The 27,564-nt window shown below is 35.0% G+C and overlaps 1 protein-coding gene across 2 annotated transcripts in view; it reads right to left on the bottom strand.

Moving 5' to 3' along the window:
• The window catches only part of MGAT4C (MGAT4 family member C), a 343,053-nt gene that overhangs the window by 204,712 nt on the left and 110,777 nt on the right, over positions 1-27,564 (bottom strand). For both annotated transcript variants that reach the window (XM_081956624.1, XM_081956625.1), the window contains exon 2: positions 1,403-1,483. The gene's annotated coding sequence lies outside the window, so the exon portion shown is untranslated. The remainder of the gene's footprint in view (positions 1-1,402; positions 1,484-27,564) is intronic.

The following is a 27,564-nucleotide window of genomic DNA, read 5'->3' as shown; positions in this document are numbered from 1 at the left end:
TGAAGACATGTGCATACGGTGACACACACATACACACACCACTCAAATAAATTAGTGTATGTACTCTGAATTAGACTATTTGAGGCTTGCTTATCGAGAGCTATCCAATTTTGCTCCCTCTTTATTTAAATGTTATAGCCAAATGACAAACAGCTTCATCAGGATATTATCAAGCACCCCTTCTTGTCTGTGCACCAGCTGAGAATGCTTCCTATTATTTAAGAAAAGGTGACATCAAGAAAAGGCAAATTAAATGCTATCTGCCAGCAGGAAATTCATCAGAACATTAAGAAGCTTTGTGCCTTTGGAAATTTTTTCAAGGTTTTTGATGTTTTCCATTTCTACTTCCTGACAGCTCCAACACATTAAGGTAGTAGTCAAGGTAAAGTTCAAGAATGCCACAGCAGGCCTTTACACCAAGGTACATTTGAAGGGATGAGAGAGAAAGAAGAAGAAAAACCTGTCAAACCTGAGCAAACATACCACAAAGCAAAGTATGAAAGTTGGTTATTTCAACAACGTTATCTCTTTTATTGGAAAGTATTCCAAGCAAGTTGTTTGCTTTCCAATTAGCTGCATGAGAAAACCTTAGTACCAAATTCTTGGAAAATCATTACAGCCCTAACCAGATGCAAAGTCACCAGTATATTTTGATATAAAATTGAGTTGTATAGTAGGAGGGGGGAGGGGGAGATTGATGCATAATCATGTAAAGGGAAAATGGCCCTGAATTAAATGAACTCTCATCTGTTTTCATACCCATTTTAGCTCATCTAAGATTATACTCTCTTTTTAAACTTACATTACTGGGGGAATGAATCTAATCTTCAGGCCACAAAATATAAAATTACAACACTACAATATTGTAATATTAGAGCAGAAAATAATTTTAATAATATTGAAACAAGAGTCATTTCTAGGACAACTACCCTGCAATTGACTACTGAACAAGGTTCCATATAGTGATGAAGAATGAACTAATGAACCACTAAAAACACATGCAATGTTTTTTGTTTAAATGAGGCTACAATTATGGGTTGTGCTGGGTGCCATTAATTATGAGACACTAGAGTTCTGCAATTGCTCAGGATAGGCCTTGGAGGATTCAAAAGATAGTAGGCACAAGGTTTTACATTCAGATGCAGAACTGCCTCTAAAGAAATGTATGTGTTACATAGGAATAGAAGTCATCCCCCATGGGCAAATTGCCTTTATCAGGAAAGATTGCCTGGGAAAAAGGCCCAGATGCATATTTCCACTTCTCTCTTCAAACATCTATATTTCATTTAGAATCTTCAAAATAATACTTCAAATTAATATATATTTACAATATATTTTTCTAGTGTTTCAACAATTTAAACACTGGAAAAAGAATAAAAACCACAAACAAAACATGACTTACCTTTTACTCCTTTCACATTGAGTGCATATCCATCATGCTAAATGTGACTAGCAGAAATGATAACATTTACAATACCAGGTTCTGTAAATCCAAAACAAAACAGACATGTATCAGAAAAAGACAGAAACAAATATGTATCAGAAGACAGAAGACAAGTATTTTCAGCAAGCATATATTGTCAAACAAATATGAAAAGTAGATATGAAAGTAAGGTTTAGTATTTTTTGCAAATTCATCATCTTCAATCTGGTTTTCCCCTCTCGTTGTCCATTTGCTATTCTACGTTTCCCCTGAGTCTCATGCAGCCTACTTTCCCTTGACCTATGTCATTGCTTTTCATTATAGCATTCCCAGCACTGCTGACTCTTTTCCTTGACCCCAATATTCTACGACCCAAGGCATGAAATTAACATGAATGCCAAGAAATATACAAATATTTCTAGCACAATTTTAAACTTAAAGGTTTGTGACAGTTTTATACATATATTTGACAGTATACACCTGGGTTTCTCAACCTTGATAACTTCAAGCTATGTAGACTTCAATTTCCAGAATTCTCTAGCAATGGCTAGGGAATTCTGGGTGGAAGTTGATATCCATGCATCTTAAAGTTGTCAAGGTTGAGAAGTATGGGTATACACAAAGGGTCTGCAAAGTTTCAAAGTTTGTTCTCTCAAAAGATGGATTAAAGCTCTCTTTCAAAATGTCTCAATAAGAGGAGAAGAACTTTTCAAGGCAGCTAGTTAACAGAGAAATGGCAGACCCAAAAACAGTTTCCAGTATTTAGAAAAATAATATTTTAATTTCAGTAATGAAGTAGAAATACCATAGGTGAAAATATCTTTGTAAAGGAATTATTGAGCTAATGTTATGAAATGCAAGATTCACTGAGGCATTATGGTTTAAGTGTTACACTTGGATTGGAGAGAAATGGATTAAAATCTATGTCCACTCATGGAAATATTTACTGATTTGGGGGCAAACTTATTATCTCAATCCAATTATCTTAGAAGTTTACCATGGTGATAAAACAAAGGAAGGTTTTTATTCAAGCCGATTTGAGTGTTTGGCATATGGATGCAGTTTGTAGATGCAACAAATGAATACCGTATTTTTTAGAGTATAAGACACAATTTTTTCTCTCAAAAAAGAGGCTGAAAATCTGGGTGCATCTTATACACTGAATACAGCATTTTTGGCCACCCGAAACCCCACCCACTTTGCAAAATGGCCATGCATAGCCTTTATGTCACTTCCAGAGTGCTCCTGGGGGCTGGGGAGGGCAAAAATGAGTGAAAAATGGGCCAGTTTTTGTCCCCCACGCCCCAGGAGCACTTCATAAGCCTCCTAAAGGCTATGCATGCCCATTTTTTGCTCATTTTTGCCTCCCTCCAGTCCCCATGAGCACACTACAAGCCTCCTAAAGGCTATTCATGCCCTTTTTTGGAAAATATGGGCCTTTTTTTGGAAGGTCTGCAGAGTGCAAAAACTTTTTTTAATATTTTTTTTTAAATTTGCCTCTTAAAAATCTTGGTAAGTCTGACTTCCGGTTCCGGCTGTTGAGAGCGACGGGCGTGTTTCGCTCGCCCTGCACGCTCTTGGTGGGCTCCTCTCGATCGGAGGGGCACAGGGAGCCTGGAAGGGATGCCCTGCCAAAGGGGCGGCTAGCTGGGGGTCCCCTGCATCGGCGGCGGCCTTGGGGGGCTCCTGGCATTGCCCTAGGAGCCAGGAGGCAAAAGGGTGTGTGCAGGGAGCTTCCATGCTTCCGCGCGCTTTCGCGTCGAGGCTGCTGGATGAACTTGATGATCTGAAGGCTACAGCTGCAATGTGGTGAGATGGAAACTCTCCCCGATTCCCTTTTTGATTGCCTAATGAAGGATTGGCAGCTTTTTAAAGGTTTTCAATCTGTTCCTGGGAAGTGCGATTGGAGGGAGGGGGATTCCCCCCCCTTGGAAAAGCAGCTTTGGACTGCTCTCTGCCCTCGGAGGAGGAGAGGGGAGAGCTCTAGAATGAAATCACACTCATAGCAAACAAGCAGATGAATACCCTGCTGCAATTGTGAAAGAAAAGTGATGATCTGATTCTTTTGAAAACTTTGAAAACTTTTGGTTTGTTGCCTTCTGATCTCGGTGCTGGCAAGGCAAGATGGCACACTTCCGCTGTCTTTATGCACCTTGAAATTTGACTCCACCCATGGAAATTGCTGGCATTTTGTCTTTGTCTCCGTGACACTCAGAAATATATCTTGATATACTGTATCCTGGACTTGGAATAATGGATTTTATTGTCTGGATTTGAACTATAGAAAAGTTCCCTATTATTGTCTGGACTGCCTGCCTCGTGATCTCTCTTGGTTATCCCCTTCCATAACTTCCATCTCATCATATTGACACAGACACCTCTGAGTTCTCTTTATTAAAATGGCACCGAAGAGACCGCCACCTGGGAAACCAGGCTTTGCTGGCTCTGCTCCAACATCTTCAACATCCAGCCCCAGTGGACAACAGACATTAACATCTCTATTACAACCCAAAGCCCCTGAAGAGGACCTAACTAAGCAGTTGCTTCAAAAGATCTTAAAGGGGCAGGAGGACTTGAAAAATCAACTGAAAGAAATGAATGAACAGCTCAGAGAGAACCAAACCAAACAGCTCAAAATACACAGAGACTGGAAGTTTTGAAGGAGGGGACGGCTGAGATGAGGGGGGAGGTGAGGGGGGTCCAGAGAGGAAACCAAGAACTTGAGAACCATCAGATAAAAATGGAATTTGAAAGGATGTCTTTTTTTCCTTAGATTTCAAAATGTAATTGAGGCTGATGATGAAGACTTGAGGGAGATTATGACAAAATTATTGGCTGAATATATTTAAAAAGACAGACTGCAGCTGGGATGGGATATTGACCTGGTCTATAGAGTTAATTCAGCCTATGCTAGAACACACAATGTTCCAAGAGAGGTTCACATTAAATTTCTTAGAAAGACTACAAGAGATGAGATTCTGAGTGCACAAAGGGGGCAAATGTTAAAATATAAAGATAGAGAGATAGTCATTCTGAAACAAATCCCAAAGAAAGTCAGAGATAAAAGAAAAAAATATTCGCTCTTAGCGAAAAAAATATTTGAAAAAGGGGTTTGGTTCTGTTGGCTTCTGCCAGAAGGTATGCTGATATTCTGGGAGGGCAGTAGAGTTAGAATTAATACAACCACGGAGGCGGAGGCCTTCATGGAAAAAAGCAAAGCTCTCCTAGATAAAGCTGATGACACTACACGAGACACACAAGACACGGGAGGTGCTGGAGCCTTGCTGGTGGGGGGGGGGGAAGAGGCAACATTGAGAAAACTTAGATCACAAAAGTGAGTTAGAAAAATAATACAATTGCTGATACAGGGAATTTTTTCTGTTTGATATAAAATAGATTGAAATTATTGGAAGATATAAGGTAAAGATATGCTGTCAAAATATTGCTAAGTAGTAATTATCTAATATATTAACAGTGAAAGTTATGAGAACCAGGGGGAGTACCATTTCCTGCATAATGTAGCTGTCAAAATTTGTAACCTTACCCATTACCCTTTTTCCTTAAAATTCTGTAAAACTAATAAAAAAAATTATTTTTAAAAAAAATCTTGGTAAGTCTTATACTCCGGTGCATCTTATACTCCGAAAAATATGGTAAATGTTCTTTTTCTTATCAACTGACTACCATGCTAGATTTGAAAATATAATAACAATGCCAAGGAAAATGGCTCACTACAATACAACTGTAGTAAGAAGAGTTCCTTTAATATAGTGGTCCCCAACCTTTGCAGTTTGGTGACTCAGCTGTGGGGAGGAGAGGGGAACTGGACTGTGCAAGCAGTGGCCCAGCGTGTCCATGCATGCACAAACTTCACTCACCCAAGAGAAGAGAAGCCTTTGGGGTGGGTATCATGCTTCTTCAGGCTTCTCTGTGATAAAAGCTTTTGCAAAACGATGAAAGGCTCGAAGCAGCATGCTATCATTTCCCCAAAGCCTTTTGTCCATTTGCAAAAGTGGGCTTGTACACATACACGTATGCATGCACACCTCCACTCACACAAGAGAGAAGATAAAACTTTGGGGCATGCATACCAGCCCACCTCTTACACAGTCCGCTTCTGAATAGGCCACAACCTGATAGTGGACCGCAGCCTGGATGTTGGGGACTTCTGCTTTAATAAATGTTACTAAAAGCCTACCAGTCTCTATTTTCCATGAGTTCTAAGATGTTTGGATGTGGCTATTCCGCAGGTAGAAGAATTCCAGTATTAGTTCAAGATACATGGGTGAAAGTAGTAACTGAACCTTTTCCAGATTGATAGGAATTAACAATTTTGTTTACAGAATGCCAAAGAAAATTATTTACTGTCACAGTAAGTAAAGGTAAAGGTTCCCATTGCACATATGTGCTTGTTGTTCCCAACTCTAGGGGGCGGTGCTCATCTCCATTTCAAAGCAGAAGAGCCAGCGCTGCCCGAAGATGTTTCCATGGTCATGTCGTTGGCATGACTAAATGCCAAAGACACACAAAACTCTGTTACCTTCCCACCAAAGGTGGTTCCTATTTTTCTACTTGTATTTTTCCATTTTTTTCGAACAGCTAGGTTGGCAGAAACTGGGACAAGTAATGGGAGATCATTCCGTTATGCGGTGCTAGGGATTCGAACCACTGAATTGCCGACCTTTCTGATCAACAAGTCTTAACCACTGAGCCACCTCATCCATTACTGTCACAGTATCTGGATGCTATTACTGTCTGGAGGATAAGGAACAGCTTTAATCTAACCCCTAAGCAAGATCTTTGATGGATGGGCCATAACCAGGGATTTTTCCATCCAGTTCTCAATAGGAATGCACATTACTACTAGAATTGTTACAGATTTGGGGGTCCTTCTGAATCCCAAGCTTTGGATGGAAGACAAGTGACAGTTGTGGCTAAAAGGGATTTTGCAATTATCCATTTCATTTCATATTGAATTGCAACCTCTTCTTGAGCAGCAGACATTTCTCATAATCACTTGTGTGTTAGTCACCTTCCATTTAGACTAACGGAATGCCCTTCACCAGGGGATGCTTTTAAAACTACCCAGAAACTATAGGTAGTCCCTAATTCCTCTATGCAAGTAATGAGTATCAAGTACATCCATGTGACATCTCTACAACACATTTGCACTGCTTACCAGTTGGTCTCTGAATATTTATGGAACTGCCTTTCTCTTTTAATCGTATTTGATTCCTCATCATTTTGTTTTATTTAATAATGTTTTAAGTCATAGTATACCATGCTATGTATATATAGGTAGTATTAGTGTGTGTGTGTGTGTGTGTGTGTGGGTGTGGGTGTGGGTGTACGTATACGTATGTATGTACATTTTTGGTAGGTATACATAATGTGTATATAATATGTTTTATGTATGGATAGATATATACTTTTTTTGAGAACAGGCAACAGAATTTCATTTTTAATGTGTAACAGTGTGCTGACAATAAAAAATGACAATAAAGGTTATCTTAATGTTAAATCTTAAACTACTGAATCATTTTGTTAGGAAATCATATGAACTCAATAAATACAACTTCAAACCATCATAGCTTCTACCACATCCCTAAAGTACTTCACAAACTGCTTTTTATCAAGTTTATCACCTTTCCATGAACATCTTGTCAGCCAATCAGGCAATAACTCTCTTAGTTTTCCTCTTCTTCTTCACACATTCTTGCTTCCTTCATATACGTATTTGTGCTGCAATTGAATTCTGATTCTTTCTCTCTATAAACAAATCATCTCAACATATCTTTATAAAAAAGGGTCATTTTTATGTGCAATATACATTTGTTCCATACTCATACATTTCACCTTTTTTTAACTGCACATATTTCTTTCAATATATTCTTTCTGAATTCAATTTATTTTTCTACTCAGTTCTCATATTTATATATAAGCGAGTTGCCAAAGAACATTCCTGTACATAAATTTCACTTCTTTCAGCAAAATTTTATTACAACAGACATTGTCCACTACTTTTATATCAGAATTTGTAGATTCAATAGAGGTTTGATAGGATATTTCCATCAGTCTTTTCTTGCACAGCTTTCTATTAAGCTTCTCGAATTCCTTTTTTTTCTCTAATTGACTATTATTATTGTATTAATGTACAGCATACAATTATTTGTTACATTTTTCTTAATTAAGTAATTATTAATTATTTTGGCCTCCAGAACTTGTGGATTCTCTGACACTGGATGTTTTGAAGAAGAGATTGGACAACTATTTGTCTGAAATGATATCAGGTTTCCTGCCTGAGCAAGAAGTTGGGCTAGAAGGCTTCCAAGGTCCCTTCTAACTCTGCTATTCTGTTATATTCACTTTCAGATTAATATTCCTCATTTGCATCATACAACGTAATGTATCAATGATTTGATACAAATAATTCAATATCATGGTCAACTGTACAGCAACACCTGTATACAAAAATATATACACACTGATGGTGCCCAAGAAATACGCTTTTCAAAAGTCACCAAAAATATTTCTTATACATTTGTCAACAAGTATATTAAAGAACTAAGGGGACATCGGCCTACGTTTTCTACGGACTAGCTAAAGAAAAGCTTCTATTTCACCAAATATCTTTCCAACCAGAGTTAATGAATTAATTCCTCTCAAATTATTTATGTTCATTCATTCTTTGGGTACAGGATTAATAACATCCTTCCACCAATCGATAAGTACTGATGCAGTCTTCACAAAAGGCAAATAAATTGCACATACTAGAAGCAAAGTTTATTCATATTTTAATATTTTTTCAAGTTCACTTATAACACTTGCAGCCGTAATACTTTTCAATATTTCCTCAGTACACATGGTTTCCTTTTCTTCATTGTTTTTTTTTCTTGAACATTGATATTTATTCCAATTCCATTCTTCATATGTGAGACTTAAATTAATATCTAACTTTTCACTGGCAGTAAGCAACAATTGCCCAATTTTAAAGTCAAGATCCTCATAACGAAAAACCTATTACAGAGGTGAAAGGGAGGAACACAAAGAGCAGGAAATTGTTTTATTGGTTTTTTTGCAATATGGAATTAAAGAATTAAAATTCTTATCTAAGTGAGTCTTCAGGGTCTTAAGCCAAGTTTGACCCTAGCACCCAGTCAAGCCATGGAAAATGAAAATGAAATTTCTTTCAATGTGGCAATTGTAATCTCAAACAAATTTCTAAAAGATTCTTCACAGCATTTCCTCACAACCCTTTCACACCAAATTGTTTTATAACTTTAAATTTTAATTCCATTTGCCCTGCTGACAGATCCATTCTTATCCCTGCTCATCACTTCCAAAAGTTTAGGACTTCTTTGGAAGGGAAAATATTCATGCCTAAATCCTTGAATATTTATCTTTCTAAATAATAGAGTTAATTAGGTAATAGTTTCTAGAACTGTTCCTTCTTCTTCTTTTTTACTATATATATTCTTTGTAATTATTTTTCTTCTTTTTACATACATTATACACTTTCTTTTTCACAACCCTGTTTTTTCCCCAACAATTATTCTTTTACACATGTTTCCTCATCCATAGCCATTTTCACTTCATCTATCTTCTTTTAACACTTTTATTAGCATAATTTCACATACTTCTATGGGAATCTTTAATGTAATAATTTTTACTCTGTTCCAAAAGCTTTCACGTCATCTTTTCTTAAATCCATTTCCCATGATTCTGTTCCAAGACTAATCTATTCAGCTCCTACAGGACTCATACTTTTCAATTGTGCAGTTATTCATTTTTATTCTTCTTTCTTTCAGCATTATCAAATATTATGCATAATCTTCAATGATAAAGATTGTATAATATATTCAGAAGTCATAGGATTGCCATTTATATATCTCTGCTTCTTAAAACTTCTACTTTACAATTCCTTGTACTGATATAAATTTTTCCTAATGCTTGAAATATGAACTATTTAAAAATGGTATAAGTTTTTTCCATATTCTCCAAACATATGAGAGTTTTAAATATATATTTAAAACAGCAGCAATTAACTTATTAATTTCAGGAAGAAATGGCATAGCTCTAATTAAAGAAGTATGCAAAGCAAATTCCTAAATTCTTAGTTGGAAAACATATTGTATTTGTTATGCCTGGCTTCCATCAGGACATTGGTAATATTACATAGCTTTTTTTATATTGAAGAGATAACTTTTGGCTACATGACAGGCAAAAGAATAGCATAATAATAAGAGTTGGAAGGTACCTTGGAAGTCTTCTATCCAACCCGCTGCTCAAGCAGGAAATGTATCATGTCAGACAAATAATTGTCCAATCTCTTCTTAAAGACCTCCAGGGTCGGAGCACCCACAACTTCTGGAAGCAAGTCATTCCATTCATTAAATGTTCCAACTGTCAGGAAATTCCTCCTTAGTTCTAGGTTGGTTCTCCCCTTGATTAGTTTCCATCCATTGCTTCTTGTCCTACCTTCAAGTGCTTTGGACCAGGGGTCACAAACCTTTCGGACCTCAGGGTCTACTACATTCATAATTTTAAATCCAGTGGACCACTAACCTGTTAGTGGAGAGAAGCATCCAGAGTTGACCCTAGGTTTGCTGTCAGTTGCAGCTAGGAATCTCAAATATGGACAAGAATGAATGTTTGTCTTGAAGTCAGCCGGGTGCTAGATCGGCCCTCTGCAAACTCTGTCTTTCAAGGAACCTGGCCAAAGTTTTGTGCACCACTCACTGAAGCACCTGGACTCCCAGGGAGGGAGGAAGGAAAGGGCTGGAGCTAATAAACTGGCAGCCAAACTAAGTGCCTGAAGGACCCCATCCCATCAACAAGTGGAGTAATTGCTTCAACGGGCCATATTCGGCCCAGAGGCTATAGTTTGAGGATCCCTGATTTAGTGCAATATAAAAAAAATGCAAAAATGCAAAAAGAAATTCTGCGGACCCCCACAATTTTCTCACGGACCACCAGTAGTCCACAGACCACCAGTCTTTGAAGAAGAGGGTTGATCCCATCTTCTTTGTGGCAGCGCCTTAGATATTGAAATACTGCTATCATATCACTCATAGTCTCTTTTTTCATTAAACTGCGCATACCCATTTCTTGCAACTGTTCTGCATATGTTTTGTCCTCCACTTCCCTAATCATCTTTGTTGCTCTTCTCTGCACTTTTTCTACAGTCTCAAAAGAATTAGATAGGTTTTAATAATAACTTCATTTTAATAGAATAAATTCAATTGCTATATTTTGCTAAGCAAAGTTACTGAAAAGATATTGCCAAAACTTGACTTCCATTTCAGTCTTGCTCAGAATATTATAATTCCATTTTCTTTGTAATCTTTATTTTGATTGAACTGTTTTTGACTTGAAATTCTGATGTGGATTTTTGTACATTCTTAATTTAATGTTAATATTATGAATTATTATGTTGTCCTTTAATTTTTCCTTATTCTTTAACCTTTCACATTGAATAGGCTGTATCTTATGTTCTAGAAATAATATTACAGTGTGTGAGCAAAAATTTGCCTGCTTCTGATGCCCTTTTGTTTTATGTTTGTGAAGATAGTATTTCTCTACATTCAGAGTTATATTTTTCTGATTCTTACTGAACATCACTAAGGTCTATATCAAAGTTTAGGCTAAGGAAAATTTTCTGGTCAGTGTTATATGCAGCCTAGATGAATAAACCTTTCTAAAAACAATGAGGGCTCAGTTATTTGCAAGTTATATTATGGGTAGGGGTTCCATTCATCATCTTATGAAGTGAATCTGTTCAACAGGATTATTCCATGAAAGTGTAATTAGAATGAGCCATTGGGGAAATCCTATGCATGCTTTCTTGTAGTAAGTTTCATTAAATTCTTTGTGATTTATTTCTGGTCAAACATGCATAGGGCTGGGCTATAAAGCACAACCAAGTTTACCAAGATGAATTCTTGATTCTTGGGAAACTCCAGAAGCTTGATCCAAACAACTAAGAACCTGTGAAGTCATTTACATTTAATTGGAGAGGTTTGTGACGTTTTTGCACAACTCTTAGAAACTTAAATTAATGGAATTTAAAAGTGCTTAACTGTGGCTGAGGAATGCTTTCTTTCCTTAAGAAATCCATATGATGAATGCACCATGGTATATTTCAGAAAACTATGCTTTGTTAACACTGCCAGCATATATTGTACATTGGTGCCCTTACATAGTTTATTATTTCAATGATATGTAAATTTGTGGATTGAATCACTTTTTCTTCATGCTTTCTGTCATGATGCATTGGAATAACTAAGATTTCTTAGAGTACCATCCTGTAAATTATGTGCAAACAGAAAAATATGAATTCTAAGTGGTTGCCATAATCAGATTTCTTTCTCTTTCTGTATTACTGTACAAAATGTATTAAACTGCTATGTATGACTACCATTAAAACTGTTTTGATATCATTGTTATTCAGCATTATGATAATAAATATATATATTCTTAAACTTCAACAATCTCAGTGAGATAGATTTAAGTATTTGCACCTAATTTTGTGAGTTGGGGAAAATTCTGTGAACCTTTGTAAAAACAGTTGGTGAGACTACAGAGATTATGTATATCTATTTAAGCCCAACACTCTTTTACCTTGCCCTCTTTATCATCTGACTCCAGAAATCAACAAGAATAATTGTTAGTTTATATCTAAATCATTGTCGCATTTTTTTTCACGTGGAAAAAGACCAAAAATTGCCCTACTTAGCATACTAATGAAGATAGAAGTAAGACAGAAACAGAAAACAAATTATGCAAATTAGGTAAATGTACTTGAACAAAACAAAATATAGGAAAAACCCTCTGGTTATTCAATGTTTCTGTACACTCTAATAGTTAATGTTGCAAAATATATATAAAGAATTGAGAAAAAATAGTCTCTCTGGGTAGATATTTAAGCAATAGGTAAATATTTTCCTCCCTAATTCACGTGGGATTTTACATCAAATTTTTCCACAAATATTGAAAATCTACCTTCTAATTTATTATACTCCTTACCTGTAAGCACTATTTGAAACATCAATTTATTTCAGTTTACACAGTTGTTTCCAACACCAACTTAATCACTGTTTACTTGGACATTTTCCCTTTGGATAAAGTATTTTTAGATCTCCTATTGTTGTTAATTTGCATTCATGAATATGTCTGAAATACCTTAGTTGATACATTCTTCCCAGAGCACTATCACCTACAGATGATTGACGTTTGCACTAAATACTATATCATATCTGTGCCTCTAGCAGGGTATGTGAAAAAGTATTTCTTGCTTATACACAACCTTTAACTTTATAAATACAAGCAGAAAGGGAATATTCACAATGATTCCCATCATATTTCAAGATCATATATGCTTCTATTGGATTGGATTGAATATCATAGAACAAGCTATTCTCAGAATGTCATGTACATATAATTTCCAAAAGAACATACTAGAGTAGATTTAAACTGAAGCATCAATATTAACTTGCTTCATTTGTCAGAAATAGAACATAGTTATACGTAGGGGATCAAATGCTGTCTACCATCTCAACCTTTATAGGGGACCCAAATATTGATCATCTTACATCCACTCAAGAAAGTCCTGCTATAATAAATAAGGCCTTGTGTAATATTGTACCAATAACAAAAATATCAAATATGCCCTAGTCTTTCCCCATCTAGTATTTTTCAATATGTCTGTTTGAAGTCCAAACATGTTAAGAGCTGCATTTTCAATTTAGTTGGAAGATGCCAGTTTGAGAGGGTGTGTGAAAGGGTCTATTTAATACCAAGTTTCAAGCTATATTTTAGTATAATCAATTTAAGCATAAGACTTAAGTAATAGAAATATTAATATCAATTCGTAACTCATTAAAACTAACACCTCAAATAAATATTCCAGGAATTAATATATGATTCTACCTAAGAAGGCTTATTGTTCAGAAAAATATAATTTCCAAAATATATCTTAAAAAAGGATGTTGGGTTTAAAACAAGATTTTTGTGTACGTGATGCTGTGATATTTGTGAGGCACAAACCTATATTTCATGCAATTTAAATGCATCATATATTAATTTGGGAAACAAATTAAGTGACTGTACATTGCTCAGTCATTCTCTATTGAAAGTAATTCCTTTTATAATAATGTTATTGTTAACATATTAATGACATGCATGTGGCTTAGTTTGAGAATCATGCAAATGCAATTTACATTCATAGCCTTTTTCAACTATTGGGTAAGAAGATTAATTTTAGTTTATCACTACTGAGAAAATGGCTTACATCTACATATAATCTTTGATGAAGGCCTTGATTTTTTTAAAATGAGGGGTCAGAGCAATTTTAAAAATCTAAGATGACCAAAGTCCATGAAGAATATATTTCATTTTAACATACTATGTCATTTCTTTTTCCCCTTAAATATACACTAGAAAAAGCAATAAAAGGCAAATATTTATCAGAATGAAGCAAATTGTTATATTGTTCTCCAGTACATTATATAGGTAGTCCTTGACTTACAACAGTTCATTTAGGGCAACTTCAAGTTAAAACCTCTGTTAGCAATGGTGTTTGTGTGTCTGTGTGTCTGTGTTTTGCAAAAACACTATCTTCACAACTCTTCATGACTCTTCAGGAAAAGATATATTTCAAACTTTTATAGAAAACAAACCTACACACACACCTAATACAAATTATTATATTATATTATATTATATATATATATATATATATATATATATATATATATATATATATATATATATATATATATATATATATATATATAATACAAATATAATATAATAATACAATACAATATAATATATATAATATTCAGTGATCTGCAATTATGCTGTGAAACAAATGTAAATTATCAATGAGTTTTAAAAATTCAGTTGAACTTGCAACGTCAGAAAAAGAAAATTACTGCTTAGTTTTACTAATGTAAATGGGGAAAAATATTAATCTTCTTTCACTTCGATGTTTAATTCACCATTCACGCATTCATTCAATCATTCAATTGTATAGACAGATACAAGATATCCTTCTAGCAAATTTCTTCCAAATTACATTTATAGCATTGACAGAGAAAACAACAGGAGAGGCAGATTTGAAAACTACAAATATTACATCAGCATAACCTTTTTGTTTCCTGATCCTAACATCTAGAGAGTCAATCCAATGAGCTTCTGCTTCCTTCTTAATAAGATGTCAGCACTGAGCACATGATAAATACTTACAAATGCCAACCCCATATCCCCATAAGACACAATGTTATAATGTCATACTGTAATTAGAATTGCTACTGAGTTTGGAGAGGACTGAACTTTTTTCTCCCAATGGATCTATAATATTTGTCAAGAAGCTCCCTGCTTCAGAAGTTTACTATCATTGAAATAGTGTAGCTGAAAGGACAGGAAAAGTTAGACTGCTTATGCTGAGTCCTTCCTCTGTATGGAAGGAGATTTAGAAAACCTCCACTAGGCTAGCAAGAAGCCAAGTCCCTAAATTTTTAAATACATCCATTTCATAAATGGAAACAATTTTGAAGATTAAAAGGATTAATAATAATTACAGTTTAATAGATTCAGATTAGGTGTCATTATTTATTAAAGTATCTGTAACATATTGTCTCACTTTAAATGTCATGCTTCTAAACCTAAAACAAGTACCAGCTTCTTAGTATTCTGTCATTTTAACATGTTGTCTATGTCCTAAATTTTACATCATTACTGCCTGTCTCCCATAGCAGCTGCTTGGCCAGTTTGATTTGGCAGATCTGGTGTGCTCCAGATCTTAGTGATTAAACAATGCCATCATTTGGGACACCAGAAACACAGTTTCTCTATAACAGCACCTGCCCTCCCAAAATGAGGTTCCCCTTGAAATTCAAATGCCTGGCCCTTGCGGTTTTGAAGGACCTTATAATGAAGACAGTTGATCTTCTCTTCTCTTGCAGGTTTGTTTTCTCTGCCATCTTTGTTTTCTTGTATTGTTAAAATGTTTTTAACATTTTTAAACTGCCCACAATCACTGAGAATTATGTGGCATCGTCATCATCCAATAACTATGAATTTCTCTAACATTATTTTACCATTATCTTTTAAAATGGAACTCAATTCAGTTATTTACTAACGCCCAATATTGATAGTTACTCTATATGTACATATTTATTCTGTGTAATACATTTATTTTTCCAAGTGAAATCTGGATGTTTTACAGATGTTGCTGTATATGTTCTAGCATATCTAGGAAACAAGACCAAGGATGGGGGATGCTGACAATGGTATTTCTGTAGTACTATAGATTACCTGCTCATATTTAAGGCTAAAATTTCTATAATCCCTAATTTAAATAGGTTTCTATTTGAATGGATTTCTATTTTATATATTGGGTTCCTAGCTGCTGTAAAACTAGTAACTGTGTTAAATTCATATCCAAGGAATGTTAAAACCCAAAGTACTGAATAATCAAAATGTTTTACCTGAAACAGATTTAAACTAGTATATATAATGTTACTCATAAAAATTCACTTCCAAATTTCCTTCAATAAAGGGATACATTTTTATAGACTTACTTTTACATATTTTTTGCATTTAATACAATGCTATTCTAAGGCATCCTTAGGCAGGACATAGTCATATGTGTTCCTGCATTCGCTAAGATGTTAAAATTAAAGCTCTATAGAAACAAATTCTCAAAATGATTAAAAGCATTTCCAAGACATCAAACAAACTGATCAAACAAAAAGCATCATAAACCAAATAGTCTACCAGTGACTAAAAAGCTGTTAAATGATCCAACTCTATTCATTTTTAAGCAGATATGATCTAGTTTAAACTTTGCACTTTATACTGTATTTGCTTCCTGTAAGGAAGTAAATGTTTTAAAAATGGACACTGGACACCTCTCTTGCAATAATGACAAGTTTTGTATGTAGAAAAAGGCTGCAAATAAAGCCTTTTAGATCTGCCTGTGACGTTTGGTACTTTCTCCTGGTCAGGTTAGCATGATGTCTGAGGTATTTTTTCTTCTTCTTTAGTGCTTAGATTTCTATATGTTAAGGATTCCTTATCTCAAAATAATTTGGAAATATTTAAATGATTAGAGTTATGTGCATTGATTTTCTCATTATAAATGTTCCTGATAGTATACAGATTGAAGTATCAAAAGAACTATGATGGCTATGGATAGAGCTAAAGATGCAAACATGTCTTGGACTCAAAGAAGAAAAATGGATTTAAATATAATAAACAACCAAGCAAATATTGATTAACATTTGGCATTGATGACTACATGTCCCATCTAGCTTACATTGATTCATATTGTGAAATCTAAAGTACACTTTAAAGTACCATTTTGATTGAGGTTGCTAAGATTTGAACATCCATGTTCATCCTTCTATGATAACTGTTATCTGTCTTTCTGTTACCTCAGTTCTATAGATTTTGAGACTGAGTTAAAACTTATGATAGACTTAGTCAGAGAGGAATGAAACTCTAAAAAAAGCAACATCCATCATCTTCAGGAAGTAGAATGAATGTAATGGTAGCCACCAGATTAGATATCAGTGAGCTGAACGATGGTAAATCCCTCTTGGAAGATAAGAATACAAAGATTATACATGCAGTAGAATGACTAGAAATATAATTATATCTCCATTCAATCAGTTTACCATATAAAATGGGAGCAAAGATTATTTTTTAAGGACACAATTTATCAGATTCTTACTATTTCACAGACATTATACATGGGTAAAAGAAGAGCTTGAATTAAAATGCCACAAACATATTAAGCCACACAGAGTTACCTTTGGTAAGTTTGGCTGCCAATAAATAAATAATTATTAAGCATATATTAGGTAAATATAGATGACTAAAGTTTAAACCTTGAATTTAGGAAAGACATTTTTCTAATTAGTATTAAATTTGTGTTATTGAAGTACAGTATTGTTAAATAGTTGTTGCTGACTAAAGAAAATACTATTTTTGTACTATGGCATATTCTTACTAACTGAAAAATTACTATACAAGTTCATAGAGATAAGAGTGTCCAAAATTAAGGATATATTTTGTTGAATATTTTATTTATGACTATGTCATGATGTTATATAGATGTTAAGGCTTTAGCTTTTGTTACCTATTTGTAGATTGTTTTATTAAGATTCAAACTTATATATAGTATATCTGTGGGACAATCTGTGCCCTTTATATTCGGATTCAGATCATTGGATGGTCTCCCTATTTGTAGAAATACTGTATGCCCTGGGAATTAAATTTTAGAAACAACTAAAATGCCACAGGTGCATTAGAATGAAAGTAGAAAAGAAGCAGCCATATAGATGAAGTAGAGATTGAAGAAATCAATAATATTCTTTTTATAAAGAAGTTTAAAAATTCATGCAGGGTAAATCACACACTACAGTAAAGGGTTTCATAGTTTGCTGTTTAGCAATAACTTCCTGAAATTTCAATCAAGGAATACCATGGTTCCTAGTATATTATGATATGTATTTGATTTAAGTAGCTAAAGTTTAGCATGCTTTAGAAGAAAACATAATTCACTTTTTAATGCGAGTACAGACAGGTTAATAAATATACAGCATGAATAAAAGGTGAGGTCGTGGGGTCTTGCCGGTGTTAATGATGCCACAAGCATAAGGTTGACAAGTAAGAGGGTCTCTCTTTTTTCAGAGCAGTGTAATCAAGCATCAAATATATGGTAAGCAGATACCCAATGGTCACCAGAGACTTGACAGCTTGAATTACTTAGTTCTAATGAAGATAAATAGTGTTCCAGACATGGACATTTATTGCACCCTGAAGAAAAATTGACAATGAGCTTGTTGCTAGGCAACTCCTGTTCAGCATATATAAGACATACAGCCCCTGTGATTTGATTGCTATCAATACTTAAAAGTAAGGAGAGGAAATATATTTTCTGTTTGCTTATGCTGCAAAAATGTGGTAATGCTAACTTAATGGAAAGCTACCATTTTATTTCCACAGCTACCCTCTTCCCCATGTACCACATCCTTATTAAAGAGTCTTTGCAACAGATAGGAATTACTTGGTGGGAGTGGGGTTTTTATAGCATGTATCACTGAAACATGATTGGGTGATGATGGGGGGGTTAGTTAATTTGCATGGGGTTGCAGCAATGACAACTCTAAATTTGGAAAGGAAGAATTATCTGCAAGGGACTGGAAGTGAATATTTGAAGGGCTTTATGAACAAGATGGTTACATTTGTACTGCCAATCAACTGCTGCCTAATAGTATGTCTCCCTGAACTTCTTCACCTGATCTCTGAGCTGGTGGCTAATCCCTGCAGACTGAAAATACCAGGGGATTTAATTTGCCATGCTCTCAGAACTGAATCTAGAGTGGCTCAGGATTCAGGCCTCCATACAAATAACCAACATGTTCAAATTTATTACCAGCACAGATCACACAGGTCAATGGGAGTCTGCTAGAATAGTCGCTGTCTTCAAAACGGTGCTTCTCACTGGGTGATCTGTTCCTTTATAACACATATCACACACATTGGAGCCATATTAAAAGGGTAGTGATCATTATTGTGCACATTTTTGCTGTTATCAATACAATTCTTTATAACAAAAGGTTCATGATCCAAAAAAGAAGTACATTTCTGATAGTCCTTTATCATGGTCAAATCATATAATTGTCTCCCTGAACTCATGACAGCTCCTAACCTTTTGCAGGAAAAGAACCATTAATATGGTCCACCCCAAAATGCCTTATGCATAATTGATTCTGCATTTATATAGAGTTTGATCAATGACAACTTAATGGATACATCCATGTAGTTCTCTTGGCATATGTAGAAAAATCGCTCTCCATTGCTTTCTTAGGGGATATTTTTGCTACTTCTCATTCTAAAGGATTGCCCTGGGATTTCCTGTATAGCTATCTGGGCTATATCCATATCTGGTCATATCTATCTGGGCTATATCCATATCTGCAGCTTAGCTTGCAGGCCCAAAAAAAATTGGTTAGATGCTCCTAGCTGTTCATGACACGCATTTGATACCCTTTCAGTTCTATCATTAGAGTATCATCCACTCTAGCGAGGGAAAAGCCAGACATTGGTTGAAAGCTATATATCTAAGGTAAATGGGAAGAATGTTAGTTTTCACCCACAATATTTTTTACAATATACCTTTTTTAAAAAAAAAAAATCTATAAAACTGATTACAAAAAGGTGCAGAATGTCCTAACCTAAGACAAAGCAAAATCCGTTGGTTATAATCAGCCATCTCAGAAAGCCTAACAATTAGTGAAATCAGCATCAGATAATTTCAATTAAACAGACTCTTCTAACAAGTTTACTGAGTTGGGAACCTTTGAAGAGAATTATTTAAACGTGGTGTCCTAATTGCTTAGTCAGTGAAAAAAAATGTCAAAGGTCTACTGAAAGGAGATATGCTAAGAATATGGATAAAATTCTACAATAAAGAAATAGCAATTGGAGATATGTGTGAATGTGCAAAGCTGCTGAATAGAAACATCTTGTATTAAATAAAGAATTCTACACAAATTTTGTTTTAATGTTATGAATCACTTCAAACTCGGCTTTCAAGAAAATCTCTATTCCCTTGAAAGACGTTTCACTTTCAGTTCACTACTTCAATAAATATTACAAAAGTTTCCAGGGCTCCAACTTTGTTTTATTTGTTCAGGATGAAAGCCTCAGAAATCCTATTAAATTATATGTCCCAAATAGGATATAAGTCTGAAATTGCCAAGCACTGAAGGAAAAAAAGATGGTGACAAGCTGTACAACGTGACAGAGTGAAGCAGTTACTATTTTGCTCAACCATGATATTTTTATTTCAGCCCATTGGATGGATTCCCACATTATCTTTGTCTATCAGATATGATGGTAGACTAGAATCTTTGAGTTCACAAGACACAATAAGCCGACATCAAACAAATTACCAAAGAAGGGAAGTTGGATATAACATTACTATTATTTTGTTAGCTTTTGCATACAATATTTGATGCAGCCATTAACAGAAGTAACAGATTCAAGCAGAATCCATTAGTGAAAGTTTGAATAGGAGCTATTCTTTCATTTGAAAACTCAAAAATTGTCTTTACAAATAGATCTCAGCTAAGGACCTTTGTGACTTCCAAAATTCTGATCTGTAAATACTGATCTTGCTAAAAAATTTAACAGAGTAACTAAACTTGGTACAGTTTCTCACCGATTAAAGGATAGGATCTGTTCCTCCTCAATATTTCATGACAACCTTCCCACTTACCCACTCTTTGATTTGCACTGCAACATTCAGCTTAACTCTCTATTGAGTAATTGCCCAACATTGTTCCACAGGAAATCAATTCATTCCCACAATTTTCCCAGGCTTCAGAATGCCGGCATTTTGGCTAGACTGTTGTTCTCCTCTGATTTAAGAATTAAATTCTGCTTACTTTTTTTATCCGGTTTAATCAAATACGATAAATGGGAAGAGAAAGAAAGAAAAGAAAGAAAAGAAGAAGCACCCCCCCTCCTCTGTTGTTTTGGAGCATAAGACTTTAAGGTCAATAACTCAAAGTTCTAGTAAATTGCTAGTGGCATAATGTTCTGAGTTAATTGCAGGTATGTTTCTCACATACCTGCAATTAGTACAGTACAATATTAGACAATGGCTCCAAAATGTTGAATAACCATTATAGATCAAAGACCACAGACAGATATTTAGACAATATAACAATGTCCAACAATGCGCAAAAAAGGCAACATTAAGAAATTCAATGAACAACTTTAGTTGAAGTAGTTGAATACAACATTTTAAAATGTATAGTTTCTCAGAAGCATGCTATAATTCTTTACAAACTAAGATTTTTGAGCACATGAAATACATGAACAAATATATAATGTTGGCGGGGGATCAACTTATTTGGTGTATTTGTGAAATATTCAAGAAAACAATGATACCTTGATCTTCAGCTGATGACTTGCCTTCAACTCTTCATCTTTCTCCTACACTGCACCATAGAATGAATAGATGGATGATAGCTTTCACAGTCTGACAATGGCCAGAGAGATTAGCAGCATTGTGGACATTGACAAATTGGTTATATTAAACGTTTGCCACAGGGAGCCTGCAGTGGTGAATGAGACACCTTAAGCAAAATACCAGTTGCAAGTCTATTGGGGGGGAAAAGATGCTGGTATTATATAAGAATCTTTTCTAGAGGTATTTGCATATAGCTGTATCCAGAAGATAAATCGATTTGTGTAATTGTACTGAGATGTTGTTTGGAAGCCTCTCTTTTAATGATGGCCATTTGATTAATGCTTTTATACACATTTTAGTCTCCCAAAAAACTCCTTATCATACTGATAGTAAATTAGATCAGAGGGGCAGCTCATTACTTAAAACATTATATTAGAATATAACAGTCAGTACCTGTTGATTCCATTATAAACCTCAGTTTATGACAGTGCAATAAGATACTAGAAATCACATTGGTTATACTAATACATACATATTTGTCAAGCTACATTAACATGTTATTTTAAATCTGCAAAGAGACTAAAAGTAGGAAGATATTTGTTTAGGAACTAGAATCACAAAATGAGATTTAATTTTTATCATATGTTAAACACCATTAAAATCAACAGCATGCCCGAAGTAATCCAAAGCAGCACTGAAACCAGAAACTAAAAAGTCAGATATTGTTTGGTTTTATGTAAATGTAAAAAACGTTGGGGCCTACATAGATTCAGAGTTCTTTAAGGAATATTCATGGGGATTAACACATAAAGTCATATGAATAAAATATGCTGATAAATAATAGTTCACCATTTATGGAGCCTGTCAGAACCTTCTAGCATCAGATGAACTACAGTATAAAGATGGTATATCGTCTCAGAATAAATTTCCCTCCTAGCCGCCACCTCCTCCTCTTCTTCTTCTTACCCCAGGATAAAGGACTAGTGCAAAAAAAAAAAAAAAAAAAAAAGACTATGCAGAAAATAAATATGGTTCCCATTCATTACTGCCCCTAAAGCTGATAAAATAAGCAGGACAGCAATTTTGAATTAATATATGCATTGATTCATTATTTATAAATAAATAAATATAATTGAAATTCTTTTTTTTAATGTAAAGTTTTATTGATTTTTACAAATTTTTCAAGGAAAAAGGGTAAGTAGGAATATAAAATTTTTAGACAGCTACATCGTGCAGAGAAAAAGAAAGTCCCCCCAAATCTCACTACTTTTACAATATAAAAAAATATATTAAAAAGCATCAACATTAAGTATTAGCAGTTCTAGGTCTAACAAATAGTCAATATGTTTCAATCATTTCTTTTTTGTATCACTTCATAAAAATACATTGTAACAACAATTGCAGTAATGTTTCAAATCATTTTTGTGATCTGAGTCTTCTAGTTGTTGCCTCCTCCCCCCCGTCTGTTGGCAGAGCCTCAACCACTCCCTCCCTCATCTCTTGTGTAGAATCCCCTATTCTGTCTAGGAGAGCACTATGCCTCTTCATGAAAGCCTCAGCCTCCATAACTGTAGTAATTCTGGTTCTACTGCCCTCCCAGAAAATCAGCATGCCTTCTGGTAGTAACCATTTAAACCAGACCCCCTTATCATATAACTTTTTTGCTAAAGAGGAGTATTTCTTCCTCTCATCTCTTACTTTCTTTGGGATCTGTTTAAGAATGATTATTTCTTTATCTTTATATTTTAGTGATCCACCCCTTTGAGCTTGTAGAACCTTGTCTCTTGTGGTTTTTCTAAGAAATTTTACATGGACTTCCCTTGGAACATTATGTGTTCTTGCATATGCTGAGTTAATCCTATAAATCAGGTCAATATCCCACCCAAGTTGTTGTTTATCTTTATTAATATATTCAGCTAATATTGTGGTCATAATCTCCTTAAGATCTTCATCCTCTGCTTCTTCCAGGTTTTGGAACCTAAGGAAAAAAGACATCCTTTCAAATTCTATCTTTATCATGTGGTTTTCAAATTCTACACTCCCCCTTTGGATTGTTCTAACCTCCTCCCTCACCCCAACTGCACCCTCCTCCAGTACACCTATTCTCTGTTCATTTTGTGTGACTTGTTGTTGCGTTTCTCCGAGCCAATCGTTTAGGTCTGCAAGTTGTTTTTTTATTTCGTCCTGTCCCTTTAAGAGAGATTGAAGCATCTGTTGAGTAGATAAATCCTTTGAGCTTTCTTCAGGGGCTTTAGGTTGTAAAAAAGACCCCAATTGTGATTGATGGGTGACAGGGCTGGACGTAGACGATGTTGGGGCCAAAGATGTCTTGCCAGTCGGTACTTTTTTCGGAGCCATCATGAAGCTCAGAGACTGTTATAAATCTTTACAGAGAAATGGCGTCTGCAGGAGGGCACAGCCGGTAGAGATCACAAGGCAAACAAATCCAAAGGAGAATAAATCTTCTAGTCAAGTCAATTAGATAAGTCCAAATGTTCCAAGTCCAAGGGAAAAAAGTTTTAGAGAGGCTCCTAGAGATCTCTGTGGTGGAGACTAGTTCAGAGCCATAAAATCTTGCAAGGAAGGAATCTTTTCCATAAGGATGAAGAAGAAGGAGGAAGTGGCCATCTTGGCTCAACCTTCACAGGTGGGCAGGAAACAACAAGTCCCAAGTTCCCATACATAGTTCAAAGAAGAGCCAGTTCAGCCATCCTTTCTCCCGCAATTGCAGTCCAAAATTATTTTCCCATTATTAAAAAAGAGTGAAAGTAGTTTTTAAACTCCCTCTCTCTCCTGCATGGAGAGAGATTTTACAAGCGCCAATTTTCCGAGGGGGGTGGATTTTCCCCCCCCTCCAATCTTATTTCTTCCGAAATTGAAACCAAGTTCCAAGCAAGCTGCAATCCATCCAATAAGCAAACCAATAAAAGATTTGGGGAGACTTCCCCCTCACCGCACTTCAGCTGTATCTTCTTCTTAAATTTGAAACCTCCCAGAACCATCCGGCGAAGAGGTGACATCACTTGCCCCCCCCCCCACTGCTCCCTGGCGCCTATGCGAAGCTGGGAAAACACCCCCACCGGCTGCCGCCGACTGCGGGGGGTCCCAGCAAGCCACCTTTCGGCAGGAGACCCTTCGCCCGAGTCTTCTGTGTTCCTTTCGGAACCCGCCAAGGGAGCGATCGGCGGACTACGCATCCATCGCCATTCGGTCCCGGAAGCGGAAGCCTATAATTGAAATTCTTAAAACTGTTGCTTAATATTTTCACTAGGTGTCTCCCTTTGAAATATTTGTATTCAAGAAAATGATCAGTAGTGATGCATTTAATTGTTTGCTCCAAATTAATAACTGCAATAATATCAGATTTATATTTGCTCCAAATTAATAACTACAAAAATATCAGATATAATGCATAATATGTCAAAAACCCATAGAAGGTAGAGGTAATCATAACTTTAAAAATTCAATACAATCTCTAGATAATCTGGTTATTTCTTATTCTATCTAGTTGCCAATGAATTTTGCCTGAAGGAAAATTCAAGGTGATTTATGCAGCAGAAAAGCTTCTGCTTATCCCAAGTTGCTATATAATCTGTACTGTAGAAATTTCAAGAAAAAAAAATAACATATTTCAATAATGTTGGAAATGATATTTTGGAAGAGCTTATAACAAATAAGACATGGTATCATTAATAAGTACCTGTATACAGATACGGGTGGGGGAGAAAATCCTCTCGCGTACATTGTAATATTAACAAATGTGCACTTCCTTTAATAAATTAAGCAAAAAGTGAAAAAATGTGGCTTTGGGGTTTTCTTCTTTCTTTCTTGAGTAGAAAGAAAGATTGCTGCCACATTTACTGTACGGGAAAAGCAGAATAGATTCTATAGAATTATGGATTATAAATTATAAAATTATGGAAGATATAAACTATGTCACTGAGACCAAACCTCTTTTCCTTGTAGAAATCCATGAAAGAGGGCTATCTAGCCTTAAACAAATCCAGTGAATGAGAATCCACCACCACTCTGGTAATGGATTCTATTTATCAAATTGTTATTAGAATTTTCATGCTTTTTCCCTTTGATACTCAAATTAATATGTATACTGCATTCTGAGAAGCTAAAAACTTTCTGGCTTTCTGAATGTACCCTTTCAACAATTTCAAGTGTGTTATCACAATCCATTTCTGGATGTACATGTGATATGAGTTTTTTAAAAAAGATTATAGCTGCCAAATTGACTTTTTAACCTTCCCTGGGGACTCCCCTGCCTCAGCCTTATATTTACAAAGGTAAATCTCAATCTCATCTTCCAGTCCCTTCGATATTTGAGTGAAGGAAGACTGATGTCACAAGTTTTCCAAGGATAAGTGTCAAAGCATATTTCACAATCTTCATAAAATCTGAGAAAATTGCTTTTTACATGCAGAATTGTTTTAATTCCCATCAGTGTCAGAACTTTTAGCAATGAATGATTCCCCTTGCTGGCAAGAATGAAAAACTGCTTTTAGAATTACCCCCCCCCCCCCCAATTCTAGCAAGATTTGTAGCACATATTAGGATGCAAACACACATCTGGTGCAGAGGGGAACAGAGTCTATTCAGATCACTTAAATGACTGAGTATTCCTGACTTAAGAAAACCTGAACAAAACTAACATGCTAATCACACAATGCTGGGGCAATGCTTTGTTGTAGATTTTTCTAGGCATTTCTGGATGGCTGTTTTATAGAACTGGTTGAAGGAGCTGATGCTTTCATCAAAATAACAAAATGAGGATATTGCATATATAAAGGAGAGGAGAGCTTGAATCACAATGGCATGGAAAGAATGAAATTTATTTCATCATTTGTCCCTCACTATTTACAATGATTCTTGACATTTGCTTGCACTAAGGTATGAAACAGAATATTAAACTAAATGACATTTTTACTGGATTTATAAGTTGTTTCTATGTATAATTATCTTAAGAATTTATGTAAGGAAATATGTAAGGTAATAAACAAAGAAAAATATTAACTAAATCTGCTTCTGGATGATGATTATCTGAGAGAACAATTTCTCATGACTTCAAATCTTTTATAACTATGTAAAGCTATAACTAACCAGGAAATTTGAATTAGTTTAAGAGTTAAGTACATCTATAAAATGTTCTTATAATACTTTCCACACATGCAGGGAAGTTTTCATTTAATTTTGACTCAGTATAAAAACAGTTGTTTAACATATCCATATTATTTATTTGTATCTATCCTCCATCATCCATCATTGATTATCTATCTATCTATCTATCTATCTATCTATCTATCTATCTATCTATCTATCTATCTATCTATCTATCTATCTATCTATCTATCTACCTACCTACCTACCTACCTACCTACCTACCTATCATGTATGTATGTATGTATGTATGTATGTATGTATGTATGTATGTATGTATGTATGTATCTACCTATCTTCTATCTAATCTTTGGAGAATAGTCATACGGTTGCTTAAAATGTTGTGACTTTAAAGAGAGAATGCTTCCCCAAAAGAAGAAAGAAATGAATTTAGGTGTTACCTATCTACAAGTAATCCTCAACTTGCAACAGTTTATTTAATAACTGTTCAAAGTTACAATGTCACTAAAAAAAAGTCACTTATGACTGTTTTTGACCCTTATGACTATTGCAGCATCCCCATGGTCCCTTGATCAAAATTTGAACGCATGGCAGCTGGTTCATATTTATGATGGTTGCAGTGTCCTGGGATCTTATGATCACCTTTTGTGACCTTCTGACAGGCAAAGTAAATGGGGAAGTGAGAGTCACTTAACATGTTACTAATTTAACAATTGCAGTGATTCACTTAACAACCGTCTCACTTAGCAACATAAATTTTGTGCTCAGTTGTGTTTGCAGGTCAAGGACTACCTGCATTGGAATCATATAATGCACAAAAAGTATTTATTAGAGGACAAACAACAGATAGTAAGAAATGATTAGCAGTTCAAGACCTATTAATACAGGAGACCAGAGAATTCAAAATGGTGCCAAAAAACAATTGTCTGCAGAAAGATATAGTTTTCATATATTCAGTTACAAGAAAGGTTTAAAATGGCTAAGAAAGACAATTGTAACTTAAAAACACAAAATGGAATTT

This window comes from Natrix helvetica (assembly GCF_964273705.1).
Source record: "Natrix helvetica genome assembly, chromosome: 6".
NCBI lineage: Eukaryota > Metazoa > Chordata > Lepidosauria > Squamata > Natricidae > Natrix > Natrix helvetica.
The sequence above is the reverse complement of the archived record's forward strand: the minus strand, read 5'-3'. Positions and strand labels throughout refer to the sequence as shown.